This window comes from Mustela putorius, unplaced genomic scaffold (assembly GCF_011764305.1).
Source record: "Mustela putorius furo isolate JIRA1106 unplaced genomic scaffold, ASM1176430v1.1 tig00000228_pilon_pilon_pilon, whole genome shotgun sequence".
NCBI classification, from domain to species: domain Eukaryota; kingdom Metazoa; phylum Chordata; class Mammalia; order Carnivora; family Mustelidae; genus Mustela; species Mustela putorius.
Genome location: NW_025421322.1, coordinates 10,591,795 through 10,608,933, shown reverse-complemented (window position 1 = coordinate 10,608,933; position 17,139 = coordinate 10,591,795).

Sequence of the window (17,139 nt, the reverse complement as noted above, 5' to 3'; positions counted from 1 at the left end):
ACAATTAGGCAAGAAAAATAAATAAAAGGCATCCAAGTTGGGAAGGAAGAATTAAAACTGTCACTATTTGCAGATGACATGACATCATATATAGAAAAACCAAAACTCCACCAAAAACACTGTTAGGACTAAAAAATAAATATATTCAGTAAAGTTTCAGGATAAAAAATCAATATACAAAAATGTATTGCATTTCTATACACTGATAGCCATGATAAATAGAAATTAAGAACACAATCTCTTTATAATTGCATCAAATAGAAGAAAATACCTAGGAAGAAACTGAGTCAGGATGGTGAAAAACCTGTACAAAGAAATCTCTAAGATCTTAATGAAAAAACTAGAGAAGACACAAATAAATAGAAATATATTTTGTGCTCATGGATTGGAAGAATTAATATGGTTTAAACTTCCGTACTACCCAAACCAATTTACAGATTCAATGCAATCAAAATCTAATGGTATGTTTCACAGAAATAAAACAAACAATCCTAAAATCTGTGTGGAACCACAAAAGAATAAGTCCAAAGGGGAAAATCACCTAGAAAAAGAAGAACAAATTTAGAGCCATTGCACTTCCTGATATCAAATATATTACAAAGCTACAATAATTAAAACAGTTTGGTTTGGCATAAAAACAGATACACAGATCAATGGAATAGAATATAGAACCCAGAAATAAACTCGTGAATATATGGCCAATTAATTTAGGACAAAGGAGCCAAGAATATACAGTGTGGAATGGGCAGTGTCTTTAATAAATGGTGTTTGGAAAACTGAACAATCATATGCTAAAGAATGAAACTGGGCCACTACCTTATGCCATACACAAAAATTAACTCAAAATGAGCTAAAGACTTAACATAACACTTGAAACCATAAAACTCCCAGAAGAAAACATGGGCAGTAAGCTCCTCAAAACTGATACTGGTAATATATTTTTTGAACTTGATACCAAAAGCAAGGGCAACAAAAGCAAAATTCAGAATTGGGGCTATATCAAATTAAAAAGCTTCTATACTGCAGAGGAAATGATCAAAAAGAAAAGGCAGTCTACTAAGTGGGAGAAAATATTTGCAAATCCTTTATCTGATAAAGGGTTAATATCCAAATTATATAAAAACTCATTCAACTCAATATAAAAAAATTTTTGATTAAAATATAGGCAGAGGACCAAAATAGACTTTTTGCAAAGTAGACATACAGATGGCTGACAGGTACATGAAAAGCTGCTCAACATCACTAATCATCAAAGAAATAAAAATCAAAATCACAATGAAGTCACCTCGTTCCTATTATAATGGCTATTATCAAAAGAAAGAAAGAAAGAAAGAAATAACAAGTGTTGGCAAGGAAATGGAGAAAAGGGTAGTTTTGCCCACTACAAATGGAAATGTAAACTGTTGCAGCCACTATCAAAAAAAAAGTTAATAATAGAATCACTATTATATCCAGCAATTTCACTTTTGGGTATTCATCCAAAGGAAATGAATACACTCACTTGAAAAGATATCTGCAACCCCATGTTCATTGCAGTATTATTTTTTTTTAAAGATTTTATTTATTTATTTTGAGAGAGCCAGAGAGGGGGCACAAGTGGGCAGAGCAGAGGCAGTTGGAGAGTGAGAAGCAGGTTCAATGATGAGCAGGGAGCCCAATGCGGGCCTCAATCCCAGGACCCTGGGATCATGACCTGAGCCAAAGGCAGCCAATTAAATGAATGAGCCACCCAGGTGCTGCCATTACAGTTTTATGTACAATCACCAAAACATGGAAACAATGTAAGTGTTTGCCCACAGAGGAATAGATAAAAAAAAGTTTTTGTATGTATACACAATGGAATATTACTCAGTTATAATAGGAAGGAAACCTTGCCACTTGTAACTACATGTATGGACTTTCACATTATAGGTTAGTGAGATAAGTTAGATGGAAAAGATAAATGTCATATGATCTCATACGTGGAATATAAAGAAAGAATAAGTAGAATTATAATGAGAGAGAGCAAGCAAGCAAGCTTATAGAAACAGAAAACAGATTGGTGGTGGTTAGAGGCAGGACATGGGAGTGGATGATATGGGAAAAGGGGGTGAAAAGATAAAAACTTCTAGCTGTAAAATATTTAAGTCCTGGAGATGTCATGTACAGCATGGTTACTACAATTAATAATACTGTGCTGTATATTTGAAAGTTGCTAAGAGAATAAATCTTAAAAGTTTTCATCATCAAAAAAAGTTTTTGTAACAATGTGTGGTGATGGATGTTAACTAATAAACCTGTTGTGAACTTTTTGCAATATGTGCAAATATTGAATCACTGTACTGCACACTTCAAACTAATATATTTTTATGTCACTGTATCACAATGAAAAAAATTAAAAGAATAATAATAAAATGCAAAGAATTCAGAAGGAAAAAAGTATAGTGATAAAAATATAAATCAATATTAACAGAAGCAGCAAATACAAATATCTGTACAAATTTAGATATGTAAACATTTTTAGTAACAAATTTCTATTCAATTAAGAAAAGAAAAATAAAACATGATTAAAATTAGAAATTAGAGTGAGAATAGAAAGGCAAATTTGCTAATATAAGGTATCAAGATTGACCTAAATGTCAAAGCCCAAAACACTAAAAAAGAAAATTTTTAATATTAAAAACTTGGTTCATATAAAGACTTTAATATAACATATTCTTATCAGTTAATTCCTTCAAAGCTTTATGGAAGACATTTTCTTCAATATTTTATTTGTGAATTTTATAAAATGCTGCTAGATTTCATCTGAAATGCAAGAAGAATTTAAAGTTTATTAAATGTTTCAAGACATAAAAACAATAAATTGCATAAGAAAAACTGTATAATCATCTCAGAAAACACTGAAAAGACAATCGATGAAAATCTCACACCCATTCATGTTTGATGTGATAGGTAAAAAAAATTTCCATTCAAACAGAAATCATCAAGGATGCTGCCTCTAGTCATTATTATTCCTTGTTTTTAGAAGTTCTAACTAATTACAATAAGAAATCAGAAAACATTGATGTAACAAGATAATTAAAAAGAAGAGACATTCTTATTTCGACATTTTTGTACTTCTAAAATTTTCAAAAATGGAAAAGCTTACTAGAATTGAAACATTACTTCAGTAAAGAATCTGAATAAAAGTGGACTATTCCCACCCAAGTGAATAATCATTTATAATCCTAACTTAATGGAGGAAAAATAATAAAGACAATTATAAATGACCTCAAAAAGAAATATTTTAAGTGTGAATAAAATCAGAAAATTTTGCTAAAGAGTGAAAATTCACATTTAATAATGATATTGTGAAATACTCTAAAGGTATCAGTTTTCCATAATAAAATTTTATGTTAAACTCAAAGATAAAGATGTACTTCAGTTTAACCAGAGTACTAAACATCTTGTTAACATGTGTTTTACAAACAAAAAGGTAATCAAAGGGATATGCCTTGCATAATAATATTCAAATTTATTACGGAGTTGAAATAATTAAGATAATATAAAATTAGCCCCCAAAATCAATCAATAGAAGGATATGCTTCTGGCATATGTAAGATTTTAATATATGGTAAAATAAAAAGTTGACTTGTAGAAGAAAATTAGGTCACACTGCACCCCAAATCAATTTCATATTAAATGCTAAGTACTAAATGAAAATGAACCAGAATAAAATAGAGAAGAACATTTTTGCAGCAGTTACGCTGCCTGGGAAGAACTAGAATAAGTGGAACGAAGAAAAAATTTTCCCAGGGCCATTGGAGGAATGTGCAGAAACTGAGCTTAGGTTAGATAGGGAGAATTTTCCTACGTACTACTCATCTTCCCCGTAAGTATGGACTTCTTAGCACCTGTCCCAGAGCACTGCACCTCTTTTTAGCAGTTTTCATGTGTATACCTCACGTCTCCTTCCAATAACTCATTAAACAAACCTTCCCAGAATGCATGGCCCTAGATACCTACTCTGGTTACGGTCATGTAATTTTCATGAACAATCTGGCATTTGTGCAACAGGACCTTAAATGAAAGGTAAATTTTGAGCATATGAGTGTGAAAGAAGGGCAGCCCATTACAAAGAAATAGCAATGAAAAAAAGCCAAAGAATTGGGAAACTTTGGGAACACGAAGAAGTAGAGCGAGCAAGGAGATTAGTGAGTAAGTGTATTAGTTTGCTAGGGCTTCTGTAGCAAATTACCACATACTGAGCAACTTAAAAGAAATGTATTGTCTCACCCTTCTGGGGACTAGAAATCTGGGACCAAGGCGTCAGTAGTCATGCTCCCTCTGAGGGTGCTAAAGAAAAATCTGTGCAGGCCTTTCTTTTAGTTTCTTTTAGTACCTTGACTTATATTAACATAATATCAATCTTCACATGGTATTCTCCCAGGTATGTGTCTATTACCCAATTTTCTGTCTTTATAAAGACACTAGTCATATTGGATTAGCACTCATTCTAGTGACCTCACTTTAACTTGATTACCTCTAAGAAGACCCTAGATCCAAAGGGAACATTCTGAGATACTGAGGGTTGAGACTCAGTATTTTTTTTTCCTGTGAAGAAACTGGGAGAAATAAGGAGACAAAATCAACCATTTAAAAAAGCAATAAATCAGGGAGAGCTTTATTTAATGGGATAGTGGAATGAAGTACTGCTTAACCATACCTTGGGTAACAAGGTAAGTTAAATGATTTTAGTTCAGGGAACAAATGAAAATAAGAAAGAAAACATATCTAGTTATAGAAAGCAAAAAAAAAAAAGTTAAATGTAGTTAACAGGGTCAGAATAAATTAAACTATTATAATTTACATTTGCTTTCTTATTTCTTTTGGACAAGTAGGAATTTGTCGTTCAGGTCATGGAAGAACTACACCAAAACACAGATTTTAGTAAAGGAATACTGGAGCTACCAAGAAAAATTGAACTAACAGCCTACAAAAATGGACCATAACAAAGAAATCTGCTGGAGGATATATAATCCGAGGAATTTTGCATGCCCTAACAATAAACAGCAGATGGTACTAAGTCCAAAGAACATTGGTAAATAAAATAGCCAATGGTTTCAATCAGTTGAAAAACTGGAATGTTAACTCCAAATCCTATGTAAACCAGTTTCCAGAGAGAACTTCTTTCTTTTTTAAGTGAAAACATATTAACATTTTGATGGCACATTTCTTTCAATGTTTTCAAAGCATTACTATGGGTCTATTTATCCCCCTTATGAATCATCTAGGGCAATTCACTTTCAAGGTGGTATTGTGTTGTTTTCATTATAAATGTATAAATATTTCAGGTATATTGTAGTTTCTGGAGTTGGGGGGAGCAGTAATTTATAATGTTTGTATATGCACCTGAATGTAATATATGAATAAACTACAAACCACATAAATATGAACTAGTAAATATAGAAATTATAAGCATATCACCATAAAAAATATTCAGTTCTGGACTAGCTAAATTTTTTTGCAGAATATAAGATGTTGTCTACGGCCATACCACCCTGAACGTGCCCGATCTCGTCAGAATATAAGATGTTGGCACAAATCTATGAATTATCATAGGTTATGCAAAAATTAACCTAACTCATAGAAAACCGTTTACATTAGCATCACAATAAAACCACCTCTAACATGGGTTATGCTTTCAAATAAGTGCATGAGGAGAAATCTCCGTATTGTCAACATTACCCTCAATAACCCATTAAATCACCATATATTACATTATGTAATTTTGTGTACTCTCTCTCCAACACAGGTCTGAATTGTTTTGTTTTTGTTTTAGTGTGCACCAAATAAAGATAAAGTAATTAATATATAAGGCCCATACTGTAATAGATAAATGTTGATTTTTGTATACTGAAAACATATTGTCAAGTTTTGGTAAATGAAATGTAAATATTATAGCTCCACTTTCAGGATTAGGATTCACTCCACTTTTATTCAAATCTGAAATATTTTAGACACCCAAAGCAATGGCAACAAAAGCAAAAATAAACAAATGGAACTATATAAAACTAAAAAGGTTCCGCATAGCAAAAGAAACCAACAAAATGAAAAGGAGTGTACTGAATGGAAAACAATATTTTACAAATAGCATATCTGACAAGGGGTTAATATCCAAAATATATAAAGAAGTCATACAATTCAATAGCAGGAAAACAGCCCAATTTGAAAAACAAACAGAGGATCTGAATAGACTGTTCTAAAGACATACAGATGGCTAACAGGTATGTGACAAGATCCTCAACATCACTAATCATCAGTGAAATGTACATGAAAAACATAATGAGACACCAACTCACACTAGTCAGAATGGCTCGTATCAAAAACAAAATAAAACAAAACAAAATAAAAAACCAAGAAATAACAACAATTGCCAAAGATGTGGAGAAAAAAGGATGCTTGTGCACTATTGGTAGAAATGAGAATGGGTATAGCCACTATGGAAAAGAGTATGGAGATTTCTCAAAAAATTAAAAACAGAACAACCCTTTGATCTAGTGATTCTACTTCTGAATATTTGTCCAAGGGAACCAAAAACACTATCTCAAAAACATATCTGCCTTCCTATGTTCACTGAAGCATTATTTACAGTAGCAAGACGTGGCAGCAACCTAAGTGTTCACTGATGAATGAGTAAAGAAGTTATGGAATGTGTATATTATATATGCATATATAATATATATACAATGGAGTATTATTCAGTCATTAAAAAAGGACATCCTGTCATTTGCAATAGCATAGATGGATCCTGAAGGCATTATGTTAAGTGAAACAAGACAGAGAGGCAAAGCATATGATTTCACTTATATGTGGAATCTAACACAAAAACAGTAACACAGACCTCAAAGATACAGAAAACAGACTGTTGGTTGCCAGAGGGGAGGGAAGGGAAAAGGTGAGCAAACAGGTGAAGTGGGTCAAAAGGTATAAACTTCCACATTATTAAAAAAATAAAATCTTGGGAATATAATGTATAGTGTGGTAACTATAATTGATAAAACTGTGTTGTATATTTGAAAGTTCCTAAGAGAGTAGATCTTAAAAATTCTCATCACAAGAAAACATTTCATAAATTAGTGTGGTTCTGGATGTTAACTAGATTTATTGTGATGATCATTTTATAGTATGTACAAATACTGAATCATTGTGTTGTACACCTGAATGTTATATGTCAGTTATATCTCGGTGAAAAAATGTAAATATTTATCTTTAGACATTGACCTATCACTTCTCTCATTTGCTCTCCTTTTTACTGTTACTGTACCTTCACCTCTCATGATTTCCAATTCTTTATTTCTCTACCTCTTGAATGCCACAGGTCTTATAAAGAAGGTGCTTATTTCCATGGGGCATAATATAAAGACTATAGCATTAGAAGCTGTGTCAGGCTTAACCAAAATCTGCCACTTATCAGTTATGAGGTCTTAGGTCACTAAACCTCTTTGATCAATACCACAGTCAGGGTTAGTGTTTATCACTAACTGAAGACACCATATATAACTTTATATCTCAGTGATAGGAAAATAGCTGCATTGGTCTTGCTTAAGACATTAATTCTCATATTTCATGTAAGGATTATTAGAACAATCCCTTTTTGTTATGTTTGAATTAAATTTGCTCTAAGGGAAAACTACAATTTAAGAAGAAGAATTTATAACTTTATTTATAACTGTATTTATAAGTTTAAGAAGAACATATAACTTCTACCCCAGTGTGTGTGTGTGTGTGTGTGTGTGTGTGTGTAAAATAGCACCCATTTTACAGACAAGAAAACTAAGGCTTAGGAAAATTAAGCCCACAATTATAATAACATGAAATTGTGATTGGCTTTTATGGTTTTAGAGTGAGTTGTTCATTGTTCTAGGTCCATAATACAAAAGCCACAAATAGAAGAGAATCTTCCTTAAGCTTTTACTACTGCACCTAGACCTAAACATATCCATCTAACTTAGAAATCCAAGCTGGTTTTTTTGTTTTGTTTTGTTTTTGTTTTTTCCTGCTTCCTGCCATCTATTTACGAAGAGCCTATAACTAAAATACCACACTCTACAAATTCCTCCAGCTAATTAAATGGGATGTGGATCGTGGAAAATATATATGGAAGAGCTAGAATATACCATATAGTACATGGAGAAAGCTCAACTTTAATGCATCAACTAGAACTATTTTTTCCACGTATTATCTTATTAAACTGTTAAGACAATTTTTATAAATCACCTCAGTATCCCTTCTAAGGGGGCTTCATATTAATTATGTTATCTTAAGCAGTCTCTTGTTTTAATTAAATTTAGTAAATCATAAAAATGAGCAAAATTTAATCAATGTTCTTAGTAATCTCAAGCACAGATAAAAATGCCAAAAATCAATTTTGATAGAAAAACAACAAAAGTAAAAAGAAATCATCATAGTTCAGGGCACCTGGATGGTTCAGTTGGTTAAGCATTTGGCTTCTGCTCAGGTCATGATCCCAAGATCCTGGGATCAAGCCCATGTCTGGCTCTCTGCTGAGGAGGAAGCCTGCTTCTCCTTCTCCCTCTGCCTGCTGCTCCCCCTGTTTGTACCCCCCCATTCTCTGTCAAATAAATAAATAATCAATCTTTTTAAAAAAAGTTCAAATGTGCCATATCCTTTTCATTCCTACCAGCTTGCTTTTACTTATAATAAGCTTTTAGGATATACAGAATTCTCCGAGGGTGTACATGCTTTCTGAATTTAGCAAGTTAGTTCTCTACCTTGGTAAATACATAGGAAAGAAATATATGAGAAATAATTAAGATTCTAGATGACTCTGAATTAGTAACTATTGATACCCTCATTTGTTACAAACACTGAAAATACACATTAAAATACATATTTATGGATTTTGTTTTAAGATCAAAAATGAATATTCATACTCTTCTGAAGAAAGTCGACATTTTATAACAAGGAGAGTAATATCTTTCATAATTCCTCTTGAGAAAACCTCCATTTCATCTTGAAAAACGTAAAGTAAGCAAATAGCTGATTGAATTTGTTTTCAAATAATTTATAACTCAAATTTTGGAGAAACCTATTTTACATTTGTTTAGATTATCAATTAAAATGGAGGCACACATGGCAAGAATATACAATGAGGAAAAAACAATCTTGTCAATAAATGGTGCTGGGAAAAATAGACAGCTACATGTAAAAGAATGCAAGTAGACCACTCTCCCACACTATACCCCAAAATAGACTCAAAATGGATTAAAGATCTAAATGTGAGAACTGAAGCCATAAAACTCTCACAAGAAAACATAGGCAGTAATCTCTTGGCGATCAGCCTTAGCAACTTTTTCTGGGTATGTCTCCTCAAAATAAAACAAAGCAAAAATAACCTATAGGGACAATATCTTTAGCCCAGCAAAAGGAACCATCAACAAAACAAAAAAGCAACCTACTAAATGGAAAAAGACATTTGTAAATCATTTATCTAATAAGAGGTTACTATCCAAAATATATAAAGAACTCCTAACTCTACCCCCAAATCCCCAAATAATCCTATTAGAAATGGGCAGAGTCCCCGTATAGACATCTTTCCAAAGAAGATATACAGCCAGCCAACAAACACATGAAAATATGCTCAGTATCACTAGTCATCAAAGAAATGCAAATCAAAACCATAATGAGAGATCATACACTGTCAGAATGGCTATTATCAAAAGAAAAGAAATAACAAGTGTTGGCAAGGATGTGGAGAAACGGGAACCTTCATGCACCAGTTGTGGTGGGAATGTAAATTAGTACAGCCACTATGGAAAGCAGTATGGAATTCCCTCCCTCAAAAAGTTAAAAAGAGAAATACTACTATCCAATAATTCCCCTGCTGGGTATTTACCCAAAGAAAATGAAAACATTAATTCAGAAATACATCTCCACCCCTACATTTATTTCAGCATTATTTACAATGGTCAAATTATGGAAGAAACTCAAGTGTCCATCGATAGATGAATGGATAAAGAAGATACGGTAGATACAGAGAATGAATATTACTCAGCCATAAAAACGAATGAGATCTTGCTATTTACAACAACATGGATGGGCCCAGAGGGTATTATATGCTAAATGTAATAAGTCAGAGAAAGACAAATAGATGGTTTTACCTATATGTAGACTCTAAAAAGTAAAACAAAAGAACAAACAAACAGAAAGAGCCTTGTAAATACAGAGAACAAACTGGTAGTTGCCAGAAGAAGGTGAGTAGGAAGATGGGAAAAATATGTGAAAGGAATTAAGAAGTAGAAATTTCTAGTTGCAGAAGAAATAAGTCATGGCGATGGAAGATACAGCATAGTTAGTATAATCAAGACTATTATAATAATTCTGTATGGTGACAGATGATAACTATACTTATCATGGTAAGAATTATATAATGAATGAAATTGTCAAATCACCATATTGCACATCTAAACCTGATATAATGTTGTATGTCAACTATACTTCAATAAATAAATAGGTAAAAGCACACATTTTGTATCCATTCAACACATACTGATTCTTCATTCATGAACTATCCACTCAAAATATACTGAGGCACTGTTCTAGCTATTAGGAATGAGCCAAACAAATGTAAATTTCTGCCCTCATAGAAACTACATTCCAGTTAAGGTAACAGTGAGGGCAAATATTTTTAGACTAAATATCTAAAAAACAAATATTCTAAAAATATGGTGTTTTAAAAGGTGATACATGCTTTGAAGAAAAATAAAGCAGAGAAACGAAAAAAAGACTATCAAGGGGTAAGTAGTGTAATTTTAAACAGGGTGTTCAGAGAAGGCTTCACTAATAAGATGAAAGTGGGGCAGACCTGAAGGAGATGAAGAAATGTGTCCAGCCTATGTCTAGGAAATAGGGTTTTAGGCATTTCTCAACCATTCCATCAAAGAAAAAAAGCAAAGGACATTATAGCAGTAATAGCTGGTTTTCTCTGTGGCAACTTAAAACTAAAAGTGCTGCTTTACTGTGTTTTATAAATGACTATCTCAGAGCCCTTTAAAAATTTATACAGTAAAGGTTAACTCTGGCTGATCATTCTATCCCAATATTCAGTTAATTCTTTGTCAATCACCTTATGCCTCATGGAAATACCACAGAAGCACTAATAGAGAATGCAACCTAATTCTAATTACAGCTAAAATTTTGATTTTCATATTGGTAGAATTTCAGAGTATATGTGATGATATAAGGCAATTGACACTCAATGTTATGTTGAAGGGACAATAAGAAATAGTGGGAATATAATGAACTTGAAATGACATGTTCCATCAGTTGTCCAGCCACTAGTTACTCCAATCAACTGAAGATTTAAACACACACATATAACATGGATATAAAGTAGAGTGAGATTGTTCTCTAGGCTTCCTATCACATTCTAGTTCCTGGCTCAAATCCCTTCTCAGCTCAGGCTGCATTCTTGCCTTTCACATCCATGAAAGAACTGTCATCATGAACAGTTGCCTAAGCAAAGTATGGGTAGTTTCTTTAGTAGAATACAAAGTGTCCTCAATAATGCAGACAAAGGAAAATAAGAGGTGAATTAGGGCTTCTATCTGAAAGCTACAAGTTAGTGAATTATCAACTCATCATGTAAAGGAAGTATTCATGATCTGGATGAAAAAGTACATGACAAGGCATTATAAGTAACCTATTTAAAATATATATTTTTTTAAGATTTTATTTATTTATTTGACAGAAAGAGACCACAAGTAGGCAGAGAGGCAGGCAGAGAGAGAGGAGGAAGCAGGCTCCCGGCTAAGCAGAGAGTCCGATGTGGGGCCTGATCCCAGGATCCTGAGACCATGACCTGTGCCGAAGGCAGAGGCTTTAACCCACTGAGCCACCCAGGCGACCCCTATTTAAAAATTTTAAAAGATAAAAAAATAAATTTACAGAGGTGAAATGCCAGATGAAACTTACAAAATAGCATCCAAAACCTGGTCCATGACTCTTTGGACAACATGGCCAGATAAAAAACATAAAAAGAGAGTGGAAGAGGATATGACCTAGAAGAGACTATTTAATGAAAAGGAATTTTGAAGAGGGCCTCATAATGCTGGAAGACGTAGTCCCTAAGAGGGAAGACTGTGGAACCTAGCCCCTCACCTCGAACTCTGGTGGGGAGAGATTCTAATTAGACTCTGAAGAGAGATCATTCTGGGACCTGTGAGGGTGAGGGCATAGTGAACTAGGGTGCTTGTGGAGAGAAGAGATGGAGGAATGTTTGGCAATGGGTCAGAGTGTTCTATGTGGAGAGAAAACTAGAAGATGTAAGACCAGTTCACTTAGTGCTTTGGTGGTAGAGCCAGGATAGCTGCCTTGTCACTGAGGTTGTGTGTGTCCCCAGAGTTTGCTGGAACAAGGAATGCCTAAGTGTTTCCTATGTGCTATAAGTGAGACAGTCCTATTCTTGAAGAGCAGAAGTCCTGAAGCAAGAAGCTAGAAATGGAAGCAATCCCTAGAGGCTGTAGGAGGACGCTCTAGTCACTAGTCAGATTAGACATGCAATCTCTTGAATCAAGGGAACAGCAAGTAAGAAATCTCCCATTTAGAATTCTCAAAGGAGCCAATGGAAGGCACCACAAGAGAAAGAGTGGGCTTTAACCATGCCAAGCCCAGAGAACACAAAACCATCCAGCCAACATTTGTATTCCATTACCTCTCTTCTCTCCCATGCTTTATCACTGATGGAGTAGAGAACACCCACAGGAGAAAAAGAATAAGAAAGAGTGTAAATGATCATTTCATCCCAGGCTTTAGTTGAGAGAAGGTGAGAGACATCTTTGAATAAAGACTAAAGTGTTAATTAACAGTTGGAACTAGATGCTTTTATTTTTTGAATCGTGACTGTTTTGGGGACAGAAACTTACTCCAACACAGTCTGTGAATTCAGTAACTCCTGCGTAGCTGAGGAAAGTCCTCCCCTCACTGAATAAAGTTGAAAGGGGCATTGGGAGATAAAGAGTTGATCACATCCCATGAATCATGTATTTAATTTATCAGTTACACATACCTATTATATATATGTAATCTTCATTATAAATGTTGTGGTTTTCACATTTTAAGACATCTGCAAATAATTGGGCATGCTTAATTTAAATGCTATAGTAAATTTAATCATACCCATACATTTAGTATAGAATGAGCTCTCAATAAGAAATGAATTGTTGTAAGTCTGCATAGAGACAGTATAGCAGATGCAAGTGGTGCATCACCGATAGCCCCCAGACTCCCCCTAAGTTCACCTCCAGGTGAAGTAGAGGAGTTCCCTGTAGCAGAGCAGCTTCCCTCCTCCAATGATACTGTATAATCTAGTGATATAATTATCCAAAAAATGTAAACAGAAATTGTATAAAAGGATAAATGTGGTCCCCTTTGAGGAACATGAGACAGAGTGAGAAAGAGAAAGGCAGAGAACTATGGCTTTACTCATGAACTCTTTTTTTTTTTTTTAATTCTCCAAAGTATTTAGGTATGTGTACATCCCCAAAAGAAGTGTATGCAAGATATGTTTTTATGTTCTAATATAAGGTGCAGAAAATTATTATTAATAATTTTAATTATATTGTCATATATAATTAATATATATTACTACATGTTATTATAATTATTAATAATATTATTGTTATATAACAATATAATTAATTATATAACAATATAATTATTGTTAATAATTATAATAATAATTATTATTATATCCAATTTCAATAGAACTAAATGCATGCATACCAGCAGCATAAACTTTATAGAACTTCTCTTAAAATAAATCACTTTCTTTGGTTGCAATTTGACCAATGTTAATGGTTCAGAGAAGGTAATAAGACAGGTGTCATCTTGAGAAGGAGAAAGAAGTCTCCTCCAAGCCTGGAAGAGTAAGAGGTTTAGTGGAGACAACCAATCAAGACCTCCTTCCCACTTTCAGCTAAAATCTCAGGTTGCAACAGGAGGCATATTTGACAGGTTCAGGAAAAACTGAAAATGAGAGGGTTTTGGTCTGGCTTCTCATTTGGTCTTTTGGGAGGACCACACTGTAAACAATTAAATGGTGCTATGGAGGAGAAGCAGGGCCCGAGTTGATCTTTTGAGAACATCTGACAGCTGCATTTATGTGGTATGAATGATGCAAGGTTTTTATGGGTCCATTGGAGAGAAGACAGGTGTAGTCCTTCTGGGAAGCAGGACTAGGAGGGCAAGACAGGAGATGGGGAGCACAACAAGGACCCAGAAAACAACTCCTGGATTTTCATGCAGATGTGAAACTGCCTCTATTATCCCCCAGCCACCACAAACACACCTTGGATTACCCAGAAACCAAGTAGTCATTTTGGTAAGAAAACGGGCTAAGGATGAAAGCTGAAAAGCTTAGCATTTATTCAAGAATAACTCTGGTGCACAAAAAAGGACCTTATAAACAATGACCAGAACTTCACAAAATACACCTTTAGAAGGTTTAAACACACACACACACACACACACACTGTAACTGTCACTGTTGAGTTTGAACATGAAATATGATACATCATGAAATCACAATGTGAGTGGTAAAATGCTAATTTTTCCTCTGAGACTATAAAATACTCAGGTTTTTGTCAGATACAATTGAGAATAAACAGGATGGAGTGCCATCTTATGGAAAGACCTCCTACCACTGTCTCGTGGGACCCAGTAGGCCTCCCCCCACAACCAGCCCATTGTCCCATTTCTGTCTCAGCATCAGATCATGCATGCATATCAGAGTCCACCAGTGTGAAACCAATTAATCAAAAGCACATAAGGTTTACATTGAGGTAATTAACTTCAAAACAAACATAAATCTTAAGAGTATTTTCTACATAACAGCAGGAGTATGCGGATTGAGCCATGTTTCCCTCAAACTCAGTGCCAACTCTAACATTTCAAACAGCCTTGCTCTCTCTAATACAAGGTGACCAGGTCTTACTTTAAGCTGTTGTTTTATATTTGATGACAAAACAACGACTTGAAAATAAAAATATGAAGTAAGTCCCAGCCATTTCCCCAAGGCTGAGCTTATTTCTACAGCCATTTTTTGGTGCAGTTTTTCTCATTACAATGAATGAAATAAAGATTGCTGCAGCACCACAGACATGAGCTCAGTTGAGTCAAGGCGATAAAGCCCTTTCCTACCCTCATTAGGGGTACCACTACAGAAGAGCATACAGACCGAAATGAACCAAGAGTGATTTTCCAGCAGGTTGTAAAACCAGACCTAGAGGCAGCCTTTGCTGGCAAGAGAAGCTATCTCTACAGCATGACATATTAAAAAGAGCATGGGTTTTGCAGACAGATCTTTTCCCCTCCTTGGTGAAATAAGATTAGTAATATTAAGTTACTTAAATTCTTATGTGCAAGCAATAGACACTGACTCTAGCTGATTCGGGGGGGCGGGGGCTTTATTTAAAAGAGAAAGGGTGGGGATGCCTGGGTGGCTCAGTTGGTTAAGTGTCTGTCTTCAGCTCAGGTCATGATCTCAGGGTCCTAGGATGGAGTTCTGCATCAGGCTCTTTCCTCGGCGGGGAGCCTGTTTCTTCTTCTGCCTACCACTCCCACAGCTGGTGTGTGTGTGCGCTCTCTCTCTCTCATACACACACACACACACACACATGCAAATAAATAAATATATAAGATCTTAAGAAACAAAACAAAAAACCAAGTATGTTTCACTGGGTCTTAAGGAAGGGCAGAGAACCAGGTTCAGAGGCTGACAGAGTCAGTTTGCCTCTCAGATGCCGTGGGCACCTTCTCTTTCTTTCTCCACTCTTCCATCAGCCATAAGCATATATATATGGAAGATAACTTTTGCCCATTGGTCAGCAACAAATACTTGAAGATTTGTAACAAGACTGAAATTGTGCACATTCCATCAAGGAAGACACCACTACCCCCTAAGTCAAGGCTGGCACACAATGGCTGCTCAGGAAGAACTGTTTTAGTAATAAAGTTGTAAAAAACAAGGAACAGGGACACCGGGGTGGCTCATTGGGTTAGGTCTCTGCCTTTGGCTCAGGTCATGATCTTGGGGTCCTGGGATCAAGCCCTGTATCAGGCTCCCTGCTCAGTGGGGAATCTGCTTGTCCCTATGCCCCTCCCCCTGCTCATGCTCTCTCTGTCTCTATCTCTTTATTTTTCCCTTTCTCTAATAAAATTAAAAAAAAAAAAACAACAAGGAACAGATGAAAAATATAGGTAAAGATTCATGCTGCGTGGCACATAATATACATGTAATGAATGTATTTTCTTCTCTCAGTTTATGATGCTCACTTCTCTGGAAACTGTTATATAAACCATTTATATTTAGCAATTGGAGAATAAGTTTTCTGATTTATAGTTTAGCATGTTTAAATGGTAAATATATATTCCATAAATTATCAATTTAAAAGTAATTAAAATGTAATATATGTAGTCATTGGTAAAGATTTTTTTAATTTAATTAACCCCCACTTTTTTTTAGAAAAAGATTTAGAAGCCTCTGTGTGTTACATCCTTAGTTAATATTCTGAAAATGAAAGTAAATACCACATAATAAAGAGTTTTAATTTTAGATCACCTGCTAAAGCAACTTTTAAACATACTTTTTTCAGTAATTATGATTAAGAATTTAGTATTAACATTCTACAAGGCATTAACATAATGTTTAATACTCTTTTTTAAAAATTAGTATTTCATTTTCATTAAAAACCAATGCATTTTCAAACATACAAAGTAGTCCTTAATGGTCTCATTTACTATCCTTCATTTTTGTTATGAAATGTTCATGTCCTCCACAGATTATTCGCTTTACTAATGAAGTAATCATTATCACAGACTAGATTTTCTCTGTATTCAATCATTGGAATTCAATAATTTTATTATAAAGATGGTATCATTTTCTAGGCAAGGAACTGAAAAAGTGGAGGGGAAGGTAATTTACCATAGTAACTCTGAATAATCTTATCTTTCTACCTCTGAAATGTGGGGGTTTTATGAAATTACAAAATAAATACAAAAGTAATTCAAGATGTTTTGAACCATGGTAAATCAGAGTGAAGCAGACCATGCCACAAAGCTATTTACACAACACAGCATTTTTGGCCGTCTGGATCGTTG